The sequence below is a fragment of the Hyperolius riggenbachi genome, chromosome 5 (genome assembly GCF_040937935.1).
Source record: "Hyperolius riggenbachi isolate aHypRig1 chromosome 5, aHypRig1.pri, whole genome shotgun sequence".
NCBI classification, from domain to species: domain Eukaryota; kingdom Metazoa; phylum Chordata; class Amphibia; order Anura; family Hyperoliidae; genus Hyperolius; species Hyperolius riggenbachi.
The window spans coordinates 380,102,462-380,114,984 of NC_090650.1; the positions used below are offsets into that span (position 1 = coordinate 380,102,462).

Here is a 12,523-nt window from a genome sequence, read left to right on the forward strand (position 1 = left end):
TCTGTTTCATTTTAACACCATTATAAGGGCTCATACTGAAGGGTAATCTTTTCATATTGTCATCTCTGTATACAGAGTAAAGCATCATCTTAAGTAACTATTTTAAAAATGGACATCAGTGAGTAAAATCAGTACAAAAGTCTCAGATAACTAATATTATTCACAGTAAACCTAAAAATAATTTTAGAAAGTGTACAAATAACCTCAAACTGAATGCAAATAATGGTATTTAAAGAGGAACTTTAGTGAAAATAACATAATGAATACACTTGCTTATTGTTTACAATATACAATATTCATATGTGCCGAATTTAGCTGTTAAAGAGAATCTTTTACTCTAAAATTTTTACAGCAAAAAGCATACCATTCTATTCATTATGTTCTCCTGGGCCCCTCTGTGCTGTTTCTGCCACTCCCTGCTGCAATCCTGGCGTGTAATTGCCATTCTTAGGCAGTGTTTACAAACAAACTAACCAGCTTGTGAAAGGCTCACATAAGCAGAGTGTGTGAGTCATACAGAGCCTGCAGGGTGCCTGCAGAGGGTGTGTATCGCTTCTATCCAATCACAAGCAGCCCTGCACATTCCACACATTCCAGCCTTAGCCCGGCTGTGCCAACAGAAGAAAACAGATTAGATCATATAACAGAGATAACACAGCCACTGTGCAATTAGGAAAGGCTGCAGTAAGCCAGAGCACATTAGAACAGGCAAAGGAAATTATAGGATAGAAGAACTAAGGCTGAAAATTTTGTTACAGAGTCTTTTTAATAGCAAAACCCCCCTACATGTTACCATCACTAAAAATTGTAGGTATATCAAAATTACAAAAATACCTTGTCGTTTTTGAGAAAATAGAATTTTTACAAATGCAAAGGAAAAATATTTTATAAAATTTTTCCTTGCATATGTAAAATCAAATTTCTCAAAAACGACAAGGTCTTTTTAAAAAAAAAACTTTTTGACTAGTTCCCACTATTTCCCTTAACATACCTAGCAATTGTGGTGACAGTATCACGTATGGAGGCTTTGCTATATAACTGCTAAAGTCGGCACAAAATTACACGAAAATTCTACGAAATTGCAAAAGTCTGATTTCTGTTTACTTGCGAAATTAATTACGATTTTTCCCCAAAATTTGCATTACAATATTTGTATCGTGACTGCAAATTACAATGCAAAAAAACGATTATGCAAATGTTCTGCTCATCACTTGTAACCACAGCGACAATGGACATGTTTTGGGGGGAGTGAGGTCACACTGCAATATCAGCCACACCTTACCAATGGTTGAAAGCTCAGTGAGAAGAGAAGGCCTGCGATCCTCTACACAAGGTTCAATATTTGTATTTATTTTTTTTGTAAACATGTAAATGTTTTCGCAAGTAAAATGTAAAAGGACATTTTTAAAGAATTCTTTACCTATGGAATGCACTAAAAGCAAAGCTAAACCATAGCTGGAAAATATGCAATTGGAATAATATTTTGTTTATGTTAAAGATACTCTGTAACAACATTTTGAGCCTTATTTCTTCTATCCTATAAGTTCCTATAGCTGTTCTAATGTGCTCTGGCTTACTGCAGCCTTTCCTAGTTGCACAGTGGCTGTGTTATATGATCTAATCTTCTCTCCTCTGTCGGGCTCAGGCAGTCAGGCTGGAATGTGCTGTGCTGCTTGTGATTGGATAGAAGCTATACACACTCTCTCCAGGCCCCCTGCACACTCTGTATGACTCACACACTGAGCTATTCTCAGCCTATCACTTGCTATGTCTTTTGTTTGTAAACACTGCATAAAACTGGCAATTACAAGCCAGGATTGCAGCAGAGAGTGGCAGAAACAGCACAGAGGGGCTCAGGAGAACATAATGAATAGAATGGTATGCTTTTTATTGTAAGAATTTTACAGTACAGATTCTCTTTAAATATGACAATATATCCTGTATCTGGTCATATTCACATCTTTACTGTACAATATTTTGTAGGGGATCTTCTACATTATGTTAGCAAGGTAATTTTGTCATTAGAATTTAGAACTCTCCCAGTGAGTTGCTATGGGAACACCTTCTATTAAACATATTAAAAACATTTTCAGTGAGACAAATGGACTTTATTTAACATTGACAACACTTCCTAACAAGGTTCATTAATGTAATATGTGACATTCATTAGAGGTTCATTACCAGCAGCACAGTCTAAATTCTGAATGCTCAAAAAGGGCATCCATGACTTATAAATAAAGGTTGGAGTATACTGGATATTACCTTTGTATCACGGCAGCCCGTGTATTTGGAGTATGCCGGGCTTATCATTACAAAAATCTGTTGGAAAAAATTATAAGATTTAATATGCATGAAACCTATGTTTTCCTATGCATTATTTGTGAGTTAATATTTACATATCTTAATTAGCTCTTTATCAAAGATGCAAAATCCTCCTTAGCATTTCTACCTAGCAAATCTCACACTGCAAAGAGCTTCAAGCCATTAAGCAAACAGAAGTTGTTAGCTAGCTGGCCTGATGTACTAACATTGCAGAAATTCCTAATTTGGAGAAAACCCCAATGAAGGGAATTTAGAGCAAACCTGAACTGAAAATTAAAAGTCAAAATAAACATACACACGTCATACTTACCTCCCTTGTAGTCTACTCATCAATCTCTTTCTCCTCTTCTGCATCCTGTTTGTCCACTGTGATCAATGGAATTCTCCATCCTCCATTTTAAAAAGGGCAATGACGCCGTAACAGCTTCCTGGTCAGCACACTGTTAAACTGTAATATCACCCATTTGAGCCATAGGAAAGCATGGGCATTACCTTGCACATCAGATGTCTTTTAAACTATAATTGACAGCCACTGATATATTTCAGTTCTGTCAAAATCTTGTCAGAACTGGAAGGAATTGTTGTTGGAAGAAAATGGCGAGTTTCTGAGAGGAACAGACGGCGAGGTAAGTATGTAATTTTCCACTGTGATCAAGGGAATTCTCCATCCTCCATTTTAAAACGGCAATGAACCCGTAACAGATTTGGGGTGAGCACACTGTTAAACTGTAATATCGAGCCTTAGGGCCTGTTTCCACTACATGCCGATTGGATGCAGAATGGATGCAGAAAAACTGACTCCAATGAATGCCTATGGGCCTGTTTCCACTAAACGCAATTTTTCTGATGCAGATTTTCCCATAGGCATTCATAGGAGTCAGTTTGTCTGCGTCCATTCTGCATCTAATCTGCGTGCAGTGGAAACAGGCCCTAAGGGAAACATTTTTCTGATGCAGATTTTCCCATAGGCATTCATAGGAGTCAGTTTTTCTGCATCCATTCTGCATCTAATCTGCGTGCAGTGAAAACAGGCCCTAAGGGAAACATGGACATTACATACCTTGCACATCAGTTGTCCTTTCAGTTATAACTTACAGCCACTATTATTATTATTTATTGTATTTATAAAGCGCCAACATATTATGCAGCGCTGCACAATAGATAAAAAGGGTTAGCCACTGATATATAACCGCCAACAACTGATCAAAGTCAAAAGTGTCAATCAAAAGTCAGACAAAATCTCGTCAGAACTGTAAGGAATTGTTGTTGGAAGATAATGGTTCACTTCTGATAGGAACTGATGGTGAGGTAATAATGTAATATTCATTTGCAGGTACATCATGTGCTTATTTTAAATAATTTTACTTAGTTCAGGTTCTCTTTAAAGAGGAACTCCAGTGAAAATAATGTAATAAAAAAAAAGTGCTTAATTTTTACAAAAATTATGTATAAATGATTTAGTCAGTGTTTGCCCATTGTAAAATTATTCCTCTCCCAGATGTACATTCTGACATTTATCACATGGTGACATTTTTACTGTTGGCAGGTGATGTCACTGGAAGGAGATGCTGCTTGCTTTTTGGCAGTTGGAAACAGCTGTTATTTCCCACAATGCAACAAGGCTCCCACAGTGTACATCACAGTACCTCAGTGCTGTGAGACGCTGACATCACACTGTGGGAGGGGTCTCACCACAATATCAGCCATACAGAGCCTCCTGATGATCCATTTGAGACAAGGAAAAGATTTCTTATGGGAAAGGGAGTATCAGCTACTCATTGGGATGGAGTTCAATTCTTGGTTACGGTTTTTCCTTAAAGTAGAACAGTCCATGCAGGTGCTTGGTTGACACTTAAACACACATCATAAATTCTAGGTATAGCTTCCATAGGGATGATCGAGAACATTCTCGCTAAAAGCAAAAACGAGATATGAGGGGGCTACCTCCCCAGGCCACTACCTGAATTCCGCCTCTGAATGCGGAAATTGTAAGCCAAAGCCAATGGAACGTACCATAGAGACCAGTGCACTGCAGAACATTCATGCTTTTGGCGAGAGCATTTTTGCTTATTCCTACCGACCACCACTATTCTCCTGCAATGACCGCAATGATTACCAGCTATGCCTCTTCAAACAAAGTGTTTAAACATGCAAGCACATTTTGTGTTTTCTCTTACAAAAATGACATGGGAAATTATTATAAAAATACCCCACAAGATCAAAGAAATATATTAATAATGATTGATTTATTTATCTTTTAGAACTTAAAAAAAAGTGTGGTAGTGACGCGGAACGTGGCTTGGAACACGACATGGGGCGCGATTGGAGCGAATCAGATCAGACGGCCACATGGGTAAGTTAACCCTCACTCTCCTGTGGTCACAGCTGCTGTAATGAACACTTCGATTTCAAGCAGCTACGAGTATATAGCTACTCTACTCGAAAGAGCAAGCCTAATTACAGTGACAAAAGTAACATTCATTAAAGGGGAACTTTAGCGAAAAGGGGAACAAAAGAAATCAATACATTGCAAAGTGAGAAGTTAAAAAATAGGAGAGAGAGCAAGAAATGATTGACATTTGCCATGTAATTTGTTCAGATTGTTTGATCCACAATGAGCTTCCATTATCTTTACTACTGGCAGACATGAAAAATAAAAACTAGACAGCAGCACCAACTGCCATTATTTATAAACACACCCACTAACACTGTGATAGGCTAAAACATTTTTATAGATATGCATAGGCATAGAGGAAGATACTGGTTGTTTGGCAGTTGAAAACAGCTGTTATTTCCCACAATGCAACAAGGTTCACAGACAGGAAACTGTCAGGACCTAGGTCCTGACATCACACTGTGGGAGGGGTTTCACCATAATATCAGCCATACAGACTACCTTGATGATCTACTTGAGAAAAGGTAAAGATCTCTTGTGAGAAAGGGGGTATCAGCTACTGATTGGGATGAAGTTCAATCTTTGGTTACAGTTCCTCTTTAAATATGTAACGCTTGAAAGCTTACAATCTAAAGCTTTGTTGTAGGATACTTTTCTATCCAGGACTCTTATTCAGTCTGTGTTTTCCAAACAAACATATTTGATCACAACTGCTTTTGATTTGCACTGAAACCAAAATATTAGCATTTTTTAGAATACAGTACATCCTTTAAAGGGGCACTACAGCGAAAAACTGTAAAATTTAAAATATGTGCAAACATATACAAATAAAAAGTACATTTTTCCAGAGTAAAATGAGCCATACATTACTTTTCTCCTGTGTTGCTGTCACTTACAGTAGGTAGTAGAAATCTGACAGAAGTGACAGGTTTTGGACTAGTCCATTTATAGGGGATTATCAGGGATATATTTATTTTCAAAAGCACTTAGTGAATGTCCAACTGCTATAAAACTGTGTAGGGAGCAGGGAAGCTGGCCAGCATCATTGTTTAAATCCTTTTTAGGGAATATCTTTATAAAGAATAAAAGCTTTGCTGAGAATACCCTATGAAGAGATGGACTAGTCCAAAACCTGTCACTTCAGTCAGATTTCTACTGCCTACTGGAAGTGACAGCATTATAGGAGAAAAGTAATTTATGGCTCATTTTACTCTGGAAAAAATTTACTTCTTATTTGTATATGTTTGCACATATTTTACATGTTACAGTTTTTCGCTGTAGTGCCCCTTTAACTACAATATATGCAAACAGTATTCCAAGCAAACAATTTATAATTCTAAACAAGTAACAGCCACCACCATCCTCCCTTCCTGAATTCCATGTCAATCATTATTCCTACTCTATTCTGTTATCAGTGTTTGGCCATGGTATTACCTATTCATAGAGAGATTCACTTTTCTTTATGCCATTGACTCTTTTTACTTTAGCAAGGGGAGGCCATGTCCTTCATACCAGCCTGCTCTAAGACCTTGACATGCAACCTCGATTCCACATTTAACTTTTTGTAGAAATTACCATAGAGATGATCTTAAATTGTATTGCCAATCTTTGTGCAGGTCTTTATTTTATTCCTTGCTTCCTACCTGAATGATTCAAGCTTGTGCCATAATGTACTGTATACACTGAATAGAAAACCAATTTTTATTACAAGATGATATGACGTATTTTAGCAAAACTACGTCAGTTTGGATACAGAGGGGGATTTAAAAGATTAACTGAGCCTGTTTAATAATGTTGGTAAAATGTAAGCTTTCTCATTAAAGAGGAACTGTGGCAGCACGGTGGCGTAGTCGTTAGCTCTCTCGCCTTGCAGCGCTGGGTCCCTGGTTCGAATCCCAGCCAGGGCACTATCTGCAAAGAGTTTGTATGTTCTCTCCGTGTCTGCGTGGGTTTCCTCCGGGCACTCCGGTTTCCGCCCACATTCCAAAAACATACAGATAAGTTAATTGGCTCCCCTTAAAAAAAAAAAAAATTGGCCCTAGACTACAGTACTTACACTACATAATATAGACATATGGCAATGGTAGGGATTAGATTGTGAGCTCCTTTGAGGGACAGTTAGTGACAAGATATATATATATACACTGTACAGTGCTGCGTAATATGTCGGAACTATATAAATACGAAATAATAATAAAAAAAAAATAACTGTCACAAAAATCTTAAAATTTAAAACACATACAAATAAGAAGTGCATTTCTTCCAGAGTAAAATGAGCCATACATTACTTTTCTCCTATGTTGCTGTCACTTAAAGTAGGTAGTAGAAATCTGACATTACTCACAGATTTTGGGTTTAATTAATCTCTTCATGGGGGATTCTCAACATGGCCTTTATTCTTTATAAAGACATTGCCTGAAAAAGGTTTATACAGAGAAGCTGGCCAGCCTCCCTGCTCGCTGCACACTTTTTTGGCAGTTGGACGAAGCAACTGCCATTCACTAACTGCTTTTAAAAATAAAGAAAACCCTGAGAACCCCCGATGAGAAGATGGGCTAGTCCAAAATCTGTCGGTAATGGCAGATTTCTACTACTTACTGAAAGTGACAGCAACATAGGAGAAAAGTAATTTATAGCTCATGTACTTCTGTACTTCTGGTTCAGGACTAAGCACAGTCCAGTCATATTGTGAGGTTACTATTATTTATTATTATTATTTATTTATAAAGCGTGACCATATTCTGTGGCGCTGTACAATATGAACTGTATAGAGACTTCTTTGACAAATACGCTTTAATCATTCTTTACTGATCAAGATTGAATAAATCAATACATTGCAAAAAGTAAACTAATACACTACAAAGTGAGAAGTTAAAAAATAGAATTGCAAACAAGAAATTATTGATATTCGCCATGTAATTTGTTCATGTTGTTTGATCCACAATCAGTCTGCATGTCATCATCTTTACTACTGGCAGACATAAAAAAAAACAGACAGCACCAACTGCCATTATCTATAATCACATCCCCTAAATAGGGTAAAAGTTTTTTTTTTTTTTAAATAGATATACTGTATATATGCATAGAAGGAGATACTGATTGCTAGGCAGTTGGAAAAAGCTGTTATTTCCCACAATGCAACAAGGTTCACAGACACCAAACTGTCAGGACCATGGTCCTGACATCACACTGTGGGAGGGGTTTCACCACAATATCAGCCATACAGATCCCCATGATGATCCGTTTGAGTAAAGGTAAAGATTTCTCATGGGAAAGGGGGTATCAGCTACTGTTTGGGATGAAGTTCAATCATTGGTTACAGTTCCTCTTTAAGCATGAACAGTTGGTAAAAAAAAATGTATGCTAATGTTTGTGCCGAGAACTATAGGAAGCTACTTATTTCAATGCAGCGAGTACCAGATAGAATCCCCAGATTGTTTATTTTGTTCCTACAGTCAGTTAGTAAAAAATGGTTCTGACTTCAGCTTCTCTACACCGCTATATCTATTACCCCATAAAAAATTTAATAACGCGCAATTTCATCCTATGGCTTTATCCATCCCTACTTCCAGACAAAATGGCTTCTATTTGAATAGAAATCAGATTCCAGACCTGTTAGAGCTTTCCGTGTGAATTTTTATTGAAGACTTCAGGGAGATAAATCTAAAGCTCTGTTTCCTAATTTAATATTGCAATGGATTCATATATTCTGTATGTGGCATGCGGATGTTCTTTATCAGCACTGAATGCATATGGAAAATTCCCCCTGAAGAGGTGGAACCAATGCTCCCCAGTGCTGCACATTCTTCCCAGCCCTCTGTCTGCAAAGGAAAGTCTTGCCCAAATTGAGCTACATCTCGCTTCTACAGAATGAGATAAATTGTCACTGAATGCTGTGACCAGCCCTCCCCGGGATCCTGTTACAGAATATACCGCTTATTTCAGGACATTAGCATACATCAAATAAAAACAGTGCTTGGGAGAAAGTTCAGGTTAAAAATAACATAATTTATCAGATGAATGGAGAATTCCATGAATTGTCATTAAAGAAGAACTCCAGCCTAAACAAACACACTGTCATTAAGTTACATTAGTTATGTTAATTAAAATAGATAGGTAATATAATCTCTGATATAATATAATATAAAACCCACACTATTTTAAAAGAACAGGCAAATGTTTGATTTCATGATGGCAGCCATCTTTTTGGTTGAAAGGAGGTGATAGGGAGCATGAGACACAGTTCCAACTGTCCTGTGTCCTGAGCACCTCTCCCAGTTGCTAGGCAACGTGAATAACAATATAGGAAATCCCATCATGCTTTGCATAGCATCAGGGAAAAAAGCCCGGGCTTTTTTTCTTTGATGGGTGGAGCTTAGTTAAAAGTGCAGCTAAAAATGAGGCTGCATTTCCACTTGTGCGGTGTGAATCATCGTGGGAAAAATTCGCATGCGGATGCGAATTTCGCATGCGGGTCTATGCGAATTTTAATGCGAATTCGCATACGAATTCACATGGATGACGATGTATGCGAATTTAACCATGGCAGTGCTGATGTGATTTTCCATTGTTTCTATGCGAATTCGCATGAAAATTCGCATATCCAAACCGCATACGAATTTACCGCATAGCGGTATGTGAATTCTGATGGCTCTGCCATGCGAATTTTTTCTGCACAGAAAAAACGCAAAGGAATCCTGACAAGTGGAAACAGTCCCATTCACTTGTACTGCTATGCGAATTTGCATGCGAAAAATGCATGCAAATTCACGATAGTGGAAATGGGCCCTTATTCTTTGGTAAGAAAAACAAAGTTCTGATGCTGTGAAACTGTTAAAGAAAAACTAAGCCTTATCAGTTCTGCTGAGTAGATTTTTAGTCCGGAGGTTCACTTTAAAATTGGCAAATAAGTAAAAATGTAATATGAAGTTTATACATAGAAATTTTTTTATTGGCAGCAAAACTTTGCTGACTTTACCCGTCATCAGCATTCTGACATCAGGTGGACACACACACACAATTACTGTCACCCACAGAGATCGGGACTCGCCCCTTAGCAGTTAACCTTTTAAATGGGATTGTAACATTCAAAAATAAAAAATTGCCTAAAACTAGTTAATGCCCCAAATAAATATGTAAAACCCCTTTAAAAAAGTGTGCCTCCCCCAGCCATGCAAACGAGACCTGGAGGATGATGTGAGCAATACAGCGCCGTGGTGGAAGAGGAGAGCCGATCCTGCGTCTGGATCAGGTAAATATCAAGCACTCCCTGTGCCACTCTGCATTAGCATGGGAAAGGGAGCACGAGTATAGCCACAAGGAATGTGGGCAACTCCCCTAATGTTTGAAGGCATATGCTCTGGTCAGATGAGACTAACTTTTTGGCCACTAAAGAAAATGCTATGTCTGTCACAAACCCAAAGCATCCCATTACCCCAAGAACACGATCGCTACTGTAAAACATGGTGGTGGGAGCATCATGCTATGGGGATGTTTTTCAGTCAATGGAAAGATGGGTGTTGGTAAATACAGGGATATTTTTGAGAAAAACCTGTGTCAGTCTGCCAGCGCAATTCAGGAGTGGATACCCTTCTAGACGTAAGTATATATTGATTTTTAGCACGGTTATCTTTTGTACAGTGACTATTTCTTCAGAGGTGTGTGTATAGCTTCTAGCATATTCATATATAAGCCCCTAAATGCAAATACAATAACCTTAATGTTTAAATGCGTACACCTGTTCCGGTCCCATCACGACCGTATAAGTAAAGAATGCCCCATCTGATTTTCCAGCACCGGTCACAAGTAAATACACACAGAGACACCTGGGCCATGGAGCCACAGTCACCAATACCTCCCCATGTATGAAACCTACCTCCTCTGACTGGACCAGAGTGTTCCTATGCCAGCTTTGGCATACCTTGACCCGATACTGCCCCTTGGCTATGTAACCTTCCCATAGTAAACAATAAGAAGGAAGTTAAATTGCAGGATGGTCATGCGCGTACATTTAAAATGAGAGCCATGGGAATTTGGGCGCTGTAGATACAAATTACTTATATTCTACTATGTACAGTGGCTTGCAAAAGTATTCGGCCCCCTTGAAGTTTTCCACATTTTGTCACATTACTGCCACAAACATGAATCAATTTTATTGGCATTCCACGTGAAAGACCAATACAAAGTGGTGTACACGTGAGAAGTGGATCGAAAATCATACATGATTCCAAACATTTTTTTACAAATCAATAACTGCAAGGTGGGGTGTGCGTAATTATTCGGACCCCTGAGTCAATACTTTGTAGAACCACTGTTTGCTGCAATTACAGCTGCCAGTCTTTTAGGGTATGTCTCTACCAGCTTTTCACATCTAGAGACTGAAATCCTTGCCCATTCTTCTCTTCAAAACAGCTCCAGCTCAGTCAGATTAGCTGGACAGCGTTTGTGAACAGCAGTTTTCAGATCTTGCCACAGATTCTCGATTGGATTTAGATCTGGACTTTGACTGAGCCATTCTAACACATGGATATATTTTGTTTTAAACTATTCCATTTTTGCCCTGGCTTTATGTTTAGGGTTGTTGTCCTCCTGGAAGGTGAACCTCCACCCCAGTCTCAAGTCTTTTGCAGACTCCAAGAGGTTTTCTTCCAAGATTGCCCTGTATTTAGCTCCATACATCTTCCCATCAACTCTGACCAGCTTCCCTGTCCCTGCTGAAGAGAAGCACCCCCAGAGCATGATGCTGCCACCACCATATTTGACAGTGGGGATAGTGTGTTCAGAGTGATGTGCAGTGTTCGTTTACCGCCACACACGTTTTGCATTTTGGCCAAAAAGTTCCATTTTGGTCTCATCTGACCAGAGCAACTTCTTCCACATGTTTGCTGTGTCCCCCACATGGCTTGTGGCAAACTGTAAACGGGACTTCTTATGCTTTTCTGTTAACAATGGCTTTCTCTTGCCACTCTTCCATAAAGGCCAACTTTGTGCAGTGCACGACTAATAGTTGTCCTATGGACAGAGTCTCCCACCTGAGCTGTAGATCTCTGCAGCTCGTCCAGCGTCATCATGGGCCTCTTGACTGTATTTCTGATCAGCACTCTCCTTGTTCGGCCTGTGAGTTTAGATGGATGGCCTTGTCTTGGTAGGTTTACAGTTGTGCCATACTCCTTTCATTTCTGAATGATCGCTTGAACAGTGCTCCGTATCCCACGTTCAAGGCTTTGGAAATATTTTTGTAGCCTAAGCCTGCTTTAAATTTCTCAATAACTTTATCCCTGACCCGTCTGGTGTGTTCTTTGGACTTCATGGTGTTGTTGCTCCCAAGATTCTCTTAGACAACCTTCGAGGCCGTCACAGAGCAGCTGTATTTGTACTGACATTAGATTACACACAGGTGCACTCTATTTAGTCATTAGCACTCATCAGGCAATGTCTATGGGCAACTGACTACACTCAGACAAAAGGGGTCTGAATAATTACGCACACCCCACTTTGCAGTTATTGATTTGTAAAAAATGTTTGGAATCATGTATGATTTTCGATCCACTTCTCACGTGTACACCACTTTGTATTGGTCTTTCACGTGGAATTCCAATAAAATTGATCCCTGTTTGTGGCAGTAATGTGACAAAATGTGGAAAACTTCAAGGAGGCCGAATACTTTTGCAAGCCACTGTATCAGTGAATAAATCTGATATCGAAATATCTGTCATCTTAACGTTGTCTAACCCTGAGCAACCTCCCCCCCACACACACACACACACACCTCTGACTGCTCCTAAGGACCTCCCACCGATGCCTAAC

General features: G+C 38.9%; 1 long non-coding RNA gene across 3 annotated transcripts in view; it reads right to left on the bottom strand.

The window, feature by feature from the left end:
* Window positions 1–7,186, bottom strand: part of LOC137517826 (uncharacterized) — a 138,937-nt gene extending 131,751 nt beyond the window's left edge. For all 3 annotated transcript variants that reach the window (XR_011020682.1, XR_011020681.1, XR_011020680.1), the window contains exons 1-2: window positions 7,062–7,186; window positions 2,263–2,319 (exon numbers count right to left, since the gene is read on the bottom strand). This is a non-coding gene — a long non-coding RNA (uncharacterized lncRNA). The remainder of the gene's footprint in view (window positions 1–2,262; window positions 2,320–7,061) is intronic.
* Window positions 7,187–12,523: the final 5,337 nt, after the last annotated feature.